At 37.1% G+C, this 14,487-nt stretch overlaps 1 protein-coding gene across 4 annotated transcripts in view; it reads left to right on the forward strand.

Moving 5' to 3' along the window:
• The first annotated feature begins 251 nt into the window (after window positions 1–251).
• Window positions 252–14,487, forward strand: part of LOC145998480 (uncharacterized) — a 54,665-nt gene continuing 40,429 nt past the window's right edge. Inside the window, exons 1-3 of one of the 4 annotated variants that reach the window (XM_083134891.1) lie at window positions 252–334; window positions 12,182–12,681; window positions 13,935–14,049. The gene's annotated coding sequence lies outside the window, so the exon portion shown is untranslated. Of the gene's footprint in view, window positions 335–12,181; window positions 12,682–13,521; window positions 14,050–14,487 lie in introns of those variants that run through there. The other 3 variants (XM_083134894.1, XM_083134893.1, XM_083134895.1) reach the window with 3 other exon arrangements.

Here is a 14,487-nt window from a genome sequence, read left to right on the forward strand (position 1 = left end):
ACTCAATACCGCCTTCATATATAAACGTCATAAAATAATTTTAAGGAACGCCAAATGTGACTTGCCAAACTTTTTATTGGAAACATATAGAATCATGAAATAAGCAATTGTTATGCACAGAATATGTCATTGAGTGGATTGCGTAAACCAAGTTTGGTCACGTCCTTACTTTTGTGAGGAGTTGCATCGAAAGGCGGAGCTTGAGTTTCTTGACTGTGTGTATCTAGCCGTCTCATCCAAGTTCTCCCATGATTCTCAACATCTGCTAGCTGAGTTGTACGAATTACGAAATTTAATTCGTCATGGCGGTGTGCCCATATGCATTCATTATATGGTAAGAAATTGGCTTTTATCAATTATTTTTTTTAAAAAAACGTTATTATCTCGCGCATGTAATTATTATCATGACTAAAAGTTATCTTTACACTAGAATATTTATTTTGAATTTCGCTGCTTGTTGAAACATTTAAGTCGTTTGCCGAAAAAACCCTCGTGGTGTGGCAAGATCTTTTGTAAAATTAATACACAGAGTTCGCATTATATTTATGAATATCTTATTTCATACACTTGAGTACCATTGTATTTTGTTTAATACTTGCACACACACTTTTTTCTTATGGATCGGCGTGAATTTAATTTCCATGTGATTGCACGACGAATTTAACATTATTTTTAAGAAAAATAAACAACGAATAGAATTTGTTACATGCTCAAACTACAATTGGTTACAACATGTAAAAATAAGTGACTTTGTTGTTTGTAGAATCTTGGAACGAATTTAATACTCACATCGGTACTAGTTAGATATAGCGGAAACACATTTAACTCGCTTATTTTCAAATAAAATTCTTTTCTACTTACCTCATATGCATAGCGGAACGTTTTTCAACTTGGGATTACGGGTCGGGTACCCTATTCTACACCCTCGAATTTTGAAATTATTTTATTTTCATTATGAACATTATTTGATCCTATTTGTGAATAACAAAAAATTGGAGCGCGGAAAGAAGTATTTACGACTGTACAGCCGTTTAAAGTTGAAATTTTGTCATTTGAAATGGTTCACAATTATTTCCAATTTCTAGATCGTGATACTAACACGACACCAAATTTTAACTATCGATCTCAACCTAACTGAACTAACCTATCCACGCGCCAATGGTTCGTGGGGTTAGCGTCAATGGTTCGTGGGGCTAGCGCCAATGGTTCGTGGGGCTAGCGCCAATGGTTCGTGGGGCTAGCGGCAATGGTTCGTGGGCCTAGCGTCAATGGTTCGTGGGGCTAGCGTCAATGGTTCGTGGGGCTAGCGCCAATGGTTAGTGGGGCTAGCGCCAATGGTTCGTGGGGCTAGTGCCAATGGTTTGTGGGGCTAGCATCAATGGTTCGTGGGGCTAGCGTCAATAGTTCGTGGGGCTAGCGTCAATGGTTCGTGGGGCTAGCGCCAATGGTTCGTGGGGCTAGCGCCAATGGTTCGTGGGCCTAGCGTCAATGGTTCGTGGGGCATCAGACCATCTCCCTGTAAGTCAATTACAATGTCCCGTATGTCTCGTCGAACAAAGTCCTCTATGTCCTTCATCCGTTGAACGTGTGTCAATCTCATATTTAGTCCTTTTGTCTTAATTCAATGTCACACAAATCAATTCCAATGTCTAAAGTCGCACAAAACAATTGCAATGTCTCAAATATCCAATCCGCCAATAAATTACATAAATAATATATTGAAATCGCAAATTATCCCATTGCACAAGTCATTCATAACAAGAAAAAATTGCAAATTATCCCATTGCACAAGTCAAAGAAAAGAAGAAAAAGAAAATGTTCAGACGTGCGCCTGTGACATGAATCTAAGATGCGCCATGATCAAATCCCTGCAAAACCGTTTCGACGTTACATAAGGAATCTAAATATTGAAAAACGTAAGTTTCCTAGCACGTAGATCTAAAAAAATTACTTTCCGTGCTATTTAGAAACATCGTTTCTTATGAAGAACTAATTTTCGTAACGAGAATATTTGAAATGTGCGAAAAATCGAGGGTGTAGAAAAGGGTACCCGAGCCGGGATTACTTTTTTTTCAATGAAAAAGCGTTATTTTTAACATTATAAGTATATATTGGTCGTTGCTAATTGGCGGCCAAATTTTGACTCAAGTTGTCTATCGTCAGCTGATATGCAGTGTTTCCAAACTTATGAACCGATAAATGCTGCCCAAACTATCCACAAAAGGTTTTTGAGCGAAAAATTGATCCACAAACCATTCACGGAAGGTTAGGTTAGGCAAACAGAAAATTGAATTGGAAAAGAAAACCTGCTCACACTTCATCTTGTAAAACTACCGCATGGTTGCTACACTGACAGGGGGTTACGTAATCGAAAGCACGGAACATTTGATTCACGTAGTCGACGGTAATGGTGGCACGAGCAATCGTGCAACGGAGATACATGAATGTCGAAAAATACCTTATTTACAGGTCGAATAACTTACACTATTCGAAAAAACACTTTTCCCAGCTTCAGAAATACCACAAGAACTAAATTCCATATTTGCTTTCTCGTCTTTTCTCCTGTAAATTTCAATAAATGTGTTTCCTCTATATCTAATCATTACCCTCACCTCTTATATCCAGAGAAATTATTGGGTTTTTCATCTAGAAGTAACTTTTCCACTTCATATTAATGTTTCAAACCCTTGAAACATTAAAAGGTAAGGGTCTAGTTTACGTCCTTTTTATAAGGAATACGTGTCATATATCGTTGGAAAGGTTATTTTATAAGGAATTCAACAAAGTAAATCCCAAGGCGAGGAAAAGTTTCCTGGAGGAGAAAATCGAGAAAAACCTATGTTGTCCGGATATGCGTGATTGAACGTACGGAGGACATTTTTCGATGATGAAGCACATATTTAGGAGTGAAATGAGTGCTAATGGAACCTAACCTAACCTCGTAGGCATACCTCGGTCCCGTGAATGGTTAGTGACAGAAAGTGTAAAAAGAAAAACTTACTCTACGGATGCCGGAGCGCCGGCTGTCTGCTAGCACGGTTTTGTCAGCGGGCAAGAAGGAGTGCGCAAGAAAGACGTAAACTAGACTCTAGCCCATTAAAATTAATTATTCACATATGGTGTAGTAGGGGCAAAATTCACTCTTATCATACTTGTTCTTCTATGGCTAATACAACCTCAAAAGATGCTTGAGAATACAAGGAATGCCTTTACAAGTGCTTCACTCTACTGAATGTAAAATTAATTTTCAGATAAAACCTTCCCATACAGATTTATTTCAATGCTACCAATTTTTTTTTTGTTTTTCAGTTATTCTTTGATTAAGCAACGTACAAAGTGTACTATTTTCATTAGTCCCTCTCATTTAGCACTATTACATTGCATGCATTTCTTATTGTTGGTTTTCTCTGAAGCAAATCAGTGAGTGGTAGATATGTTAGTTAAGTTCACTGCTTCTGAATATAATAATCATCATAATTGTTATGTTCCGTTGATTATGCTTTGCATTGGTGGGCTGGTGATTAACTTGCGAAGTAGTGACTGAGCGTAATTGTGAATATTACAAATAAATTGGTAACTTCTAATTGAGTAATGATATTCACAACTTGCACAGGATCAACAAGTTTTAATTTGGGAGGAATTTAGCTGTTGAAGTGTGACAGACTCTGCATGCATGGAAAACACATGTATAGGAGTTGAAGGAAAGTGTGCGAATACTAAGGCGGTACTAGTTTACTATTGTTCGGACAGATTTCTTCATTTCTACAGAAGAAAGTACTTACCGTAATAAGTCCCTGTAGTATTGTCTAACATCGGGAAGGTGTTTTGTGTGATGTGGGAATGTATGATAGGGGAAATTCATGTTCATTGTTGAAAATTAATTCTCCGACGGACAATAGCCTTTGGCGCGTTCGTACATCATCACGCTTCATGATTGTGTTTTGTTCATGTTCATTGGGTATCCAGTGTTTCGAACTTGTGTTTGCAACGAAAGTTAGAAACATGACGTGTCATGGATGTGTGGTGAAATTCGCACCGGGTGTGAAAGATCCAGTCGATTTTTAAATTGAATTGAATACTGGATCGTGAAGAAAGGAAAGGAATGTCGAAAATGTGGCAGTGAATGTAAGCTACTCATTAGAAGGAATGGGCTGTGGGTATATGATTAATATGATGTGTCGTGGATGCGTGGTGAAATTCAGTTAAGTTTTCCGTATCCTGGAAACAGATTTCTTAATATTTAAAAGTTTGGGCAGGTGACTCCGGCCAATTTCTAACATGCCTTTAGCATGGACTCTATAGAGAAGGCCTGAGTGGAGGCGGGGCCGCATTAGCAGTTGGGGGTGGTCAATTACCCCATGGGCGGAGCCCGGAATCGGTGGGAAATTTGGACTCAAAAATTTCAAACGAAAATAATTTTTTAGTTTAAATTTCCCACCGATTCTGTTGCAGATAGCCCCAAAAACCATTCACGGATAGCGCCACAAAACATTACAATTTTCTTCGTAAAACAATGCGGGGGAAAAAGGAAAAAAAAATCGATCAAATGAACTTTGTTCACGGGTATTTCTTGAGTTCCGAAGGTTGAAACACTGCATAACGAATGAAAATCGACAAAACACAAGCACGACGCGTGATTGTGTGGGAAGGTGTTCGCGCCATATTTTGTCTCAGGCAAGTGAAAAGACTAGGAGAAAGAAGTACTCGTAATGTGAGAAATTGCAATTACTTTGTTGAAAAAAACGTCAATACACCTTAAGGAATGTTCCATGAAGCAGATAGGTAAGTACGAATGTCAAAAATTTACGACACTAAGAAGTTATAGGTGTCCGAAGGATAGTAAATTTTTACAGTGTGTCTTCATTAATTTCAACATATCGTCACTCATCCTCATTTTTGCTATAAGCCAAAAGTAGCAGAAAAGCGAAGTAAAATAAATCAAACCAATCACTCAAGCATTACATATGCTTTCAAGTTCATCACATGTGGAAACAAACATTAATGTTCTTCCTCTTGAGGCAGCTGAAGTTTACAGATAAAGAAGAAAACCGATGACAGTGACATGGTGGCTGCTCACAACTTCCCCTTTGTCACAGTAGGGGAAAGAGAAATGCATACTCCCGTAACAATGGATAATGATCAGCAGTCAACTGACAACAATAAACAGCCAATTGTTGAAGAAAACAGTCAACTTCAAGAAATAAATTCCATTACTAACATTTTGACAACAGTATCAAGAGAATTCCTGTGCGCCACAAATTATCAGATTGAAATTTGTTACTGGACAACCAAGTCTAATGATAATTAGGGCTGAGCCGATGCCGATACTTGTATAATTCCAATTTAAAATAACAAAGGCTAGGTACTGAGTCAGAAAGCTCATCGCATCACATTCAATTAATGATATGAAATACTCCAAAACTATTCTCATATAGCATTTCATCACTTAAAGTATCTTGTTACATTTTATGTGAACTTCTTTATAGCCCAGAGGATGGAGAAGAAGAAGTAGTTTTTTATGTGCTGCAAGCATTGTTAGTGTTGCAGATACACCGAAAAAATCGGTGGATTATTACAGTTGCCCCTGCTTCATTTCATGATTCCCAATTTAAGGGGAGAGAAAGTTATACAGGGTGGCTACTCACCAGGAATTCTGCTTGAATTATTGGCTCCGGGAATTATGCATGAATTCTGCTTGAATTTTTCTCCGTAGACGTGAAAAATTGCAACTTTTATTAATCCAAATTCTATTGAATTTATACATATTGATAAATCCCCAGTTGACTTTTTTTATTTTTATCAAGGATGGAAAGTTATGTTGTGTGAAAAATAAAACCGAATTCTCTCGATCTGTTTACTTTGTTACTGTCCTTTGTAGAGCAATCTGACAGACGGAAGATTATTGCAAGATAAGATTTGTTGAAGATGATTAGGTAGATTTAAGAATTGTAAAAGAGAGAATGCAATGGCCCATGGTGCCTCGTGAAATTATTTGCACCCTTTTAAATCAATATTGTTTTGCAAAATAATGGATTAAAAATTTTCTTGTGCGCTTCACTCACAGTATGATTGTAGAAAAATAAGACTTCTCTTAATGGATTTTGTCATAAATGCATGAACAATTGTTGGGAGGAAAAGGAGCGTGCACATTTGAGAGACAAATAATTTTTGCTGTTGGGAGGTGGATCAGTTGATTATGTAATGAATATAAATAATAGACCTATATGCTGTATATATACGTATATGTATTAAAGAAACTTTGAATACATACACAATTTAGGTTTGGCATGTGTTTTCTTATTTTACATCACTCCATTTTCAATATGTGTAAAACATATGTTGTACATGAAAGTTATACATATGTTATATGTACAAAAATAATAATAGTCAGAATGTATTTATCATGCATTTTCTGCCATTCAAAAATACACTTTGTGTACTTGTTTTCCATTATTAATGAATGTGAAATAGAACTTTGTCTTTTTTTTAATGTTTAATATAGTTTGTTCCAACACAAATGCTTTAATGCTGACTTCTGCCCCCTTTTGTGTAATTTACGAGGATGATAACGTCTTTGACACTACCACCACCACCACTAATAATAATAATAGTCATAATATCATTATTATTATTACGTTTATCCTGGTATTTGCCCTGCCCCTGCGCCTCTGGTGCATGTGTGTCGGTGTGAGAGGCGGTAATACACAATGTTGAAATAGGGAAAACATCTGCTTGTGGCCTTGAATTTTTTGAAAATTTGCCTTGAAAACCGGGAATTACTTGAATTTTATCATGGTCCTAGAGTACCACCCTGTTATAGTGTGTGAAATAAAATTTATGTTGGTGCGTACAGCTTGCACAAGGAATGCAAAATAAATACAAATGTAAACAACATTCTTATCATTTGGATTAACCCGGAGAAGGAGGAAAACGACTTAATAATATACACAAACACAGATAGATATAGATATATATATATATATATATATATATATATAATGTTCATTTGGCAGCTCTGTATAAGCCCTGCTGTCCATTATTCTCTTGTCATTTGCATTAAAAACAAGTCACTGCAGTTTCTGTATCGGCCAACAGTCACACAGAAGGGTAGAGCACAAGCAGAAAATCCACAACCCTCCCTCCCACAAAGACATTCATCCCTTTCCCAGGAACCCGAAACGAGCCTAGCATTATAATAATGCTGGTTTTGAAAACATCAGGTTCTTAACCCACGAGTTTGTGAGCAACAATTGGCAATGAATGGTTTCTTTTATCTCTACATAGGATTGACCACCAGGCAGTTACATGCCTTCAATGTCACTTTTGGGTGCAGCGGTTTCACTTTTGTCCTACCTTTGATCTTGTCATCAAGATACATCGGTATCGGCTCAGCCCTAATGATAATTGCATACAAAGATGCCCAAACAAGTATCACATTTAAACACAATTTGTAGAACCTTGGAACTCAGTAATAGTAATGACTATAGTGTGTCTCAACCTTAAAAGTCAGTATGAGTTAAATGGAGCGCGGCGTTGCCAGATCAACAAACTGAGGTGCATCGGTCTATTAATTGCTAATGATCGTGACAAATTTACTTCCTTAATATGGTATAGGAAATCTTCAAAATCTATGTATTTGCATTTTGGGAAAAACAATAGTTACCTCAAGATTTGCATGTAAAAGTGTATATTTCGACAGCTATTTACTATTTTACATTTGCATTATATGTTTAGTACACGCAACTATTGTTACTTCTTTCGTTGAATGTTGTATCCTTTACATAAGCAGAATTAAATAAATGAAAAAACAAACATTAAGATATATTTTTTACAGAAAATAAAGTATTCTGTATCAGAGGCGTCATCTGAAGGAGGTTCACGGAACACACAAACCCCCAACCGAAAACGGAAAATTTTCAATTTGTTTTTTTTTCTGCAGAATAAAACACTTTGTTTCAATATACTTATTTTACAAAGCAGCTATTTGCATTTATAAAGTCTTCACAATGCTTAAAATTTCCCAATTTTCCCCGGCTTGACAAGAAAAGCTCACCAGGTTAGGCAGCAAGAGCCCGGGGCACCTATGGTGCAGTGAACTCCCTCTGCTGTATTCTTCCCGTGTTCTATCTAGCTCGACTGAAGAAGCGGAAAACTGGGAATCGGAGAATGCCGAGATGCGAGGTATTTTATTTTTTGTTTTGTTTAGCTTCTGTATTGGGGAAAGGTAAGTAGTCGTCAAGATGATATAATGCAAGCACTGTTTGCATGTATTGTTATAGTTATTCTTAAGATCTTCGATGTTTTAGCGTAATAGCCTATCTTTAATTTCCAATACATTTCGCCAAAATTAATTTTTGCAGCAAACTTCAACATTACAAATAGTGGTCGCGCAGCCAAAGCCTTGCATGGCGAAAGTTTTATGATGTAAAATACTATATCAGCAAAATGAGCAGATGTACATTTAACATCAACATTTAAAATTGTTGCTTAATCCTTCAGATAATGTAGACAAGTCAAAAAGAAAGAAATCGAAGACACTGCTAGTAGAAACTAATATTTATCTTGGCACACATGTAAGCAAGTATGGATATTGAAAATAAATTATAATTGTTATAAACTCCTGCAGGTACATATTAAAACAATAATATTATGTTTCACAAATTGCTTGATTGATTTGCTTCATTGTATTTCCCTTTTTGTGCCACTTTTGGCTAATTTGAGAAGATGGGGATGAGTGATGATATGATGAAATTGATGAATGGACACTCACAAACATCCATGCCCAGGCCAGGATTCGAACCCGGGACCCCTGGCATCGTAGCACAATGTTCTAACCACTTCGCCACGGGGGCTGGCTTGCGAATTGCAATTCGCATCATGAAGTTTGAGCATTGCCAGAGACTTACTTACCAAACTGCTGTGAAATTATAAATGGCTATTGAAATTTTTTAAAAAACATCACACATATTCATCGATATCATGGTTAGTGGAAATGGTGGAGGTTAATTCTTAGGAACATATGAATATAGGCTGGGTGTGAACACCCAACGATTTACTCCGTGCGACGACACTGTTCTGTATACAGGGAGTCCATAAAGTCCTGCAAAAAACTAAAACTCTAAAACTTTTTAGCTGTTGCGTTTAACAATACACATTTTTTGGGTGAGAAGGGTGGAAGTTTAAAGTTTTGTTCTGGCCACACTGCTCAGTGACGCTTGCACTGGTAATCACGTGTTCATGTGACTTAAGGTGGCCTCCATCCAGGAAAAGGCACACTGTGTTCTGTGGTTTGCAGAGTTAAAATCTTGTGTTTCAGTGTAGAGAAAGTTCCAGACAATATATGGGAAACCACCCCATATGGGGGGTTGAAAATCCACACGAGTTTGAAGTGCAAACTCGGGGTAGTCCCAAAGTGAATGCGTGGTGTGCGATTTCAATGGACCACATGATTGGTCCATTTTTCTTCGAGGAAGCCATGGTAAATGGCAACAACTATCTGAACATGCTACAGACATTCCTTGTGCCAGAACTTAATAGGTTAGGCATCATCAATGATTTTGCCCTTGATGTTCGGCAGTTTCTTAACGAACAATTTCAAGGTAGATGGATTGGCCAAAGAGGGCCCGCACCTTGGCCTACAAGATCACCAGACTTGACACCTTGCGATTATTGGTTGTGGGGACATGTAAAGACCAAGGTGTATTCACAGAAACCAGCTAATCTGGATGACCTAAAAGAAAATAATAAAAGATGTGATTATTCTCAATATCCCAGGAGAGCACCGCCAGCATGCAATTCTCAGTTTCACAAAAAGACTTCTACAGTGTTTGGACGTGAATGCTGCACAATTGGAGGTTTGACGATGAACCTAACAAGCAGGAAATAAACTTTGAACCTTGCTGTAAGTACACACAAAACATTTTGTTATTAAACTTAATAGTTTTCAAGTTATAGAGTTTTAGTTTTTTGCAGGACTTTATGGACTCCCTGTATAAGACGTTCAGAACACTCCGTAACATCAGCCGTTGTCTTAACCGCCTTGCTGATATTCATTGACTTTAAAAAGCTATTTAACATGTGCATAACTATTATGCATTCTTTACCTCTAAGTTTAACAATACTGCATCTTTTTCCAGCTTCTCTATCCGTTATTAAACGAAATATGTAACTTACATGCAATCCACAATTATCACACAGGACACTGCACTTCCTACGAATCGGGGCACCTGCCTGCAACTGAGTTGTAACCTCGGTGGCGCACAATGAATTTGATAAAGCCCGTGTAAACAAACTATGATTGCGCAAAAAATGAAAGTGCTGTGGAGTAACAATGCATTCGAAAAATAACTTCAAACAATGGTCAACACTTATCTCGCTTGGTCTGCACGTGTATCGCGACAAGCCAAAAGTTTCTCGCTAACTAACTTTTTAGTGTTACGGTCTGATGATTTATACAAAATATCCAATGTAAATACAGTAGAGCGTCGATTATCCGAACGTCGGTCAACCGAACGACCGCTTAACCGAACTGTGTACTCGCTCGCACCTGTTACTCTCCCACCCTACCGTCCATCATCCCCCTCACTCCCAAACCAAGTTTCCCACAGTAGTCGCCGCACTGAGCCACCGCTGGCGGAACATTGCTTCTAATGGGGCCTTCATAAGGCGCTGCTGACCGGCCAAGCCGCCAGTCGCTGTGTTTCAACAATCAGCACACTTCTGTCGGTGTATGTATTGTTCATGCAAAATGCGTATGTAATATGTACATATTTTTGTTTAATAAACTGTACCACATACTATATATTCCTACTAAAGTTGCCTTTGTACGTTACTTTGTAATAGTTAAAGAGATGCCTGTTTTTATGAATAAATTTACTGTACAGTACTTCTTTTTGGCAAATAAACATGTACAGTTCGATTATCCGAACAAACCAGTTTTCCGAACACCCATGTCCCCCAATTACTTCGGATAATCAACGCTCTACTGTATATATAAAACTCTCTTCATAAGCAAATCAATTCACCCAGGTGAAGAATATTATATCTAGAAACACCATAGATCCCATAGAAAAAAAGACTGGCGAAGTTGTTCAAGTGATTTGATATTTATGGCTTCTGAAGTATTTACTAGAAAAAAATTCAGAGTTTTGCAAAATTGCATAATTATGGAAATTTCAGATCGCATCAATTTATGACAGGTTATATAATGCTGTCAGTAAATAGAGCATAAAAAACTACAGGATAATGATTTCACTGTTTGAAATTTATAACTTTTACATTTTGTAAATTTTGTAACATCTGGCAATGCAGCAGTCGTAGAAAAGGACAGAGCTATTGGCAAAATGCATGTATTAGAGAAAGAGGGACGTACTCCATTTACTTCTATACTGACTTTTAAGGTTGAGACAGACCATAGGGCCTGGGACTTTATGTCCTATAAAACTGTAAAACATGTGTGTCATTATGTCATAAAAATGCAGAAAAGTCATGCACCTTCTCAAGTTTGTCTATTTTGGCTGATTTTCATCAGATATGTAAAGATCTCGCCCCAGTATTTGATCCGATGCCAAATTAAAAATGTTATTACAAAGTCCTGGGCCCTAGTAATAACCCATTGCCAACAGCTTGTGAGGGTCAGGCTGTACCTACCGACTGCTGCCTCACTCCCACAATATGTGGTCTACATGAAGAGCCCCTAGTCATCGTCGTAGGTTTCCATGATCAGGTTACGCTACTCCTTTAATGAGAAGTTGAAGTAATTTCAGCTGGCTAAAAATTTGCTGCGAAAAATGGGTTAATAATAATTACGACTATCCTGCAAGACTTCCTAATTCTTTTTTAAGACTTGTGAAAAACATTAAACATTTGGAGTTGTTACCACATTGTCCCAATTAGTGCAATAAAATTAATGAGTTTGAATACATTCTGAAGCCTGTAATCATGGTTAGAGTTCTTTCTTTTTTTCCTTCAGGAATTGTTTAAATGTAAAGTTCAAATTTGTAAAACATTTAATAGTAAACCAAGTACAATTTCTGAAAACATTTTGGGTAGGGCTTATAATACTTCCATTAAGGCAGTTGGAGTGTTATTTCAGGAAACCTGTACATTTATTATTTATCCCAGAGAAAATGTAATGATTTTGGTACAAAAATGGTATAGCTCAACATATTCTCTATTTCAGCCACAGTGGAGTTGATGTCATAAGCATGAGGGTCAGCCACAGTGGAGTTGATGTCATAAGCATGAGGGTCTATCCAGCATTTATCACCCAGATTAGGAAATCAGACGAGAGTCTCCTGCATGGAAGTCAGACACTATCGTAACAGAGTGAGCCTGTACATTTTCAAAGAAGCTTGAACCTGACCAAAGGTCATTTATTCTACCAGCCAGTTGCTCCTCTTAGGTATGTCAAATACAGTATGCAAAGTCAAGTGTAAACAGGCAGTAATTTTGCTAAGAGAATAGGAAGTCAAAACTTGATGAATCGGCATGGAGCAGGCCTCGACTGCTCCAGTGACAGAGGATGACTACACTTTTTGGATTGATTTGAAATAGTAAACAGCTCTCTTCGGTTTTGTATTCGAACAAATTCAGTCTTCCTAACTTAGCTTGAGAAGCAAGCCTTCAGTACAGGCTTACACTTCGTTCTTGGATTCGATCATCAGACTTCACGTTAGACAGGTAATTAGCCTATCCTCACCAGGTATGATTCAAGTTCGAAGGTTTTAAAATCAAAGTGTTAACTGTTTGCCATTTCTAGTTTTTATTAGTATATCTTGTTACATTAGTACCTCTTGCTCCTTACCACCAAGTTCACTATGAGCATCAAGTTGCTCTACCATGGTTAATTTTGGTATGGATTGTGTTTATATGTTAGAAAATTTGGGCAAATGTGACCAGTTTCAAGAAATTATTAGCTCATTGTAATTGGAAATCCTGTGGAATCATAATGAAGGCTGTGTTTTAGTGAAAAGTGCTTGTCATGATCACTTGCAATTTTGTAACTGTGAATGCATGTTATTGGGACACTACTTTAGTTTTATCATGAAACCTAACCACAACGGAATAGCATTCTTTACAATAATTTGGCAGGTTCCACTTGCAAACTTGGGCAGTGCTGCTTTTGAGATGGATGCAGGGCCTGGGGCATATTATACAAGTGGGAATAATAACCTAAATTCTTTCAGGTGAATTTAGAAGTCTGAAAAAGTGTAGATCTGTCCTTAGTCTGAACTTCGTGTGTCCTGGATAGTTATTACTTATTATTATAACTTTATAATATTATTGCAAGAAACAATGAGCTGTGGAGATTGTGAAATTATTTTCTTTTAATGTCTAGTACTCAGTTGGGTAGTACTTCTTATATTTTAATTCCAAAACCAGTTTTAATATTAAATTTTATTATCTTTCCTATCAAAGCATTAATTTTTCATCATATTCAATCACTCTTTTTATTCATACTATGGGAATGAGAGACGCAGTAATAGATAAATCAGATACTCACGTTTTCTGCGAAGCTGTTTTAAGTTATTTACTACTAATTTCGGTAGCCACTGCCACCATCCTCGTTGGAATTTGTTGTGTCGTAGCTTGGCGCGTTTCTGTTGTTTCTTCCTAAATTGCTGCTAGGGAAGAGGCACAGGAGTTTCATTCCATAAATTAATGAGAACTACATATGAATTACCTATTTTCAATGTATTCTAAATTAATTTGGTTTTAAGGTGTCAGGGTAGTGCTTTGCTAAAACTAAAAGTTCAGTAAAATGTGTGATATGGAGAGTCAAGGGTACAAAACTTCGTTACCAACACTAGTTACAATTTTGAGAGTTTTAAACATGAAAATGTTAAAAACTGGTCGCAGTAATCATCCTAAATGTTGAAAATGTATGTGTTTGTCCTAACAATATATTTGTTTATGTCTGCAACTCTTGGTAGCTGTGGAAGGCATGGGACACCATGCTGAAGAGTCCTATCTACTGTGCAACATCTCACTTAGCAAGAGAATGAGTTGGGTGTTTGGCTGCGTGGAATTTCCATCAGTGCTTTCTGTGTAAGTATTGGCTTTTTTCTTCAATTCCTCTACTGATTTCTCCAGCAATTATCATCACCACCACAGGCACTGGCCATTGGCATATAGTTTCGTGACACACAGGTAGGGACGTGAAGTTTTCATTTTAACAATAACACCGAAATGTTGAGGATAGCAAAATAGTGTTTTAAATGCATTTGATAGGTTAAGGAGGCAAGTTTTAGGTGTTTTGGAATTGTAAAATAATGCAAATTCCGCCATTTTACAGAATAACACCGAATTTTGTACTGTAACATGGTAAACTCTGGAAAATATGCAATGTGAAGTAGGGATAAAAATCTTTCATTCAAAAAGAACTAATTGAAGCGCTATGAGATCATGTCATTTCTAGTCTAGCTGATGAAAGTTCGATTTAAAATATTCATTTATTGCAGTTTTGCATGGATATGGCTGACAGTA

This window comes from Lepisma saccharinum, chromosome 14 (genome assembly GCF_977018435.1).
Source record: "Lepisma saccharinum chromosome 14, izLepSacc3.1, whole genome shotgun sequence".
NCBI classification, from domain to species: Eukaryota; Metazoa; Arthropoda; class Insecta; order Zygentoma; family Lepismatidae; genus Lepisma; species Lepisma saccharinum.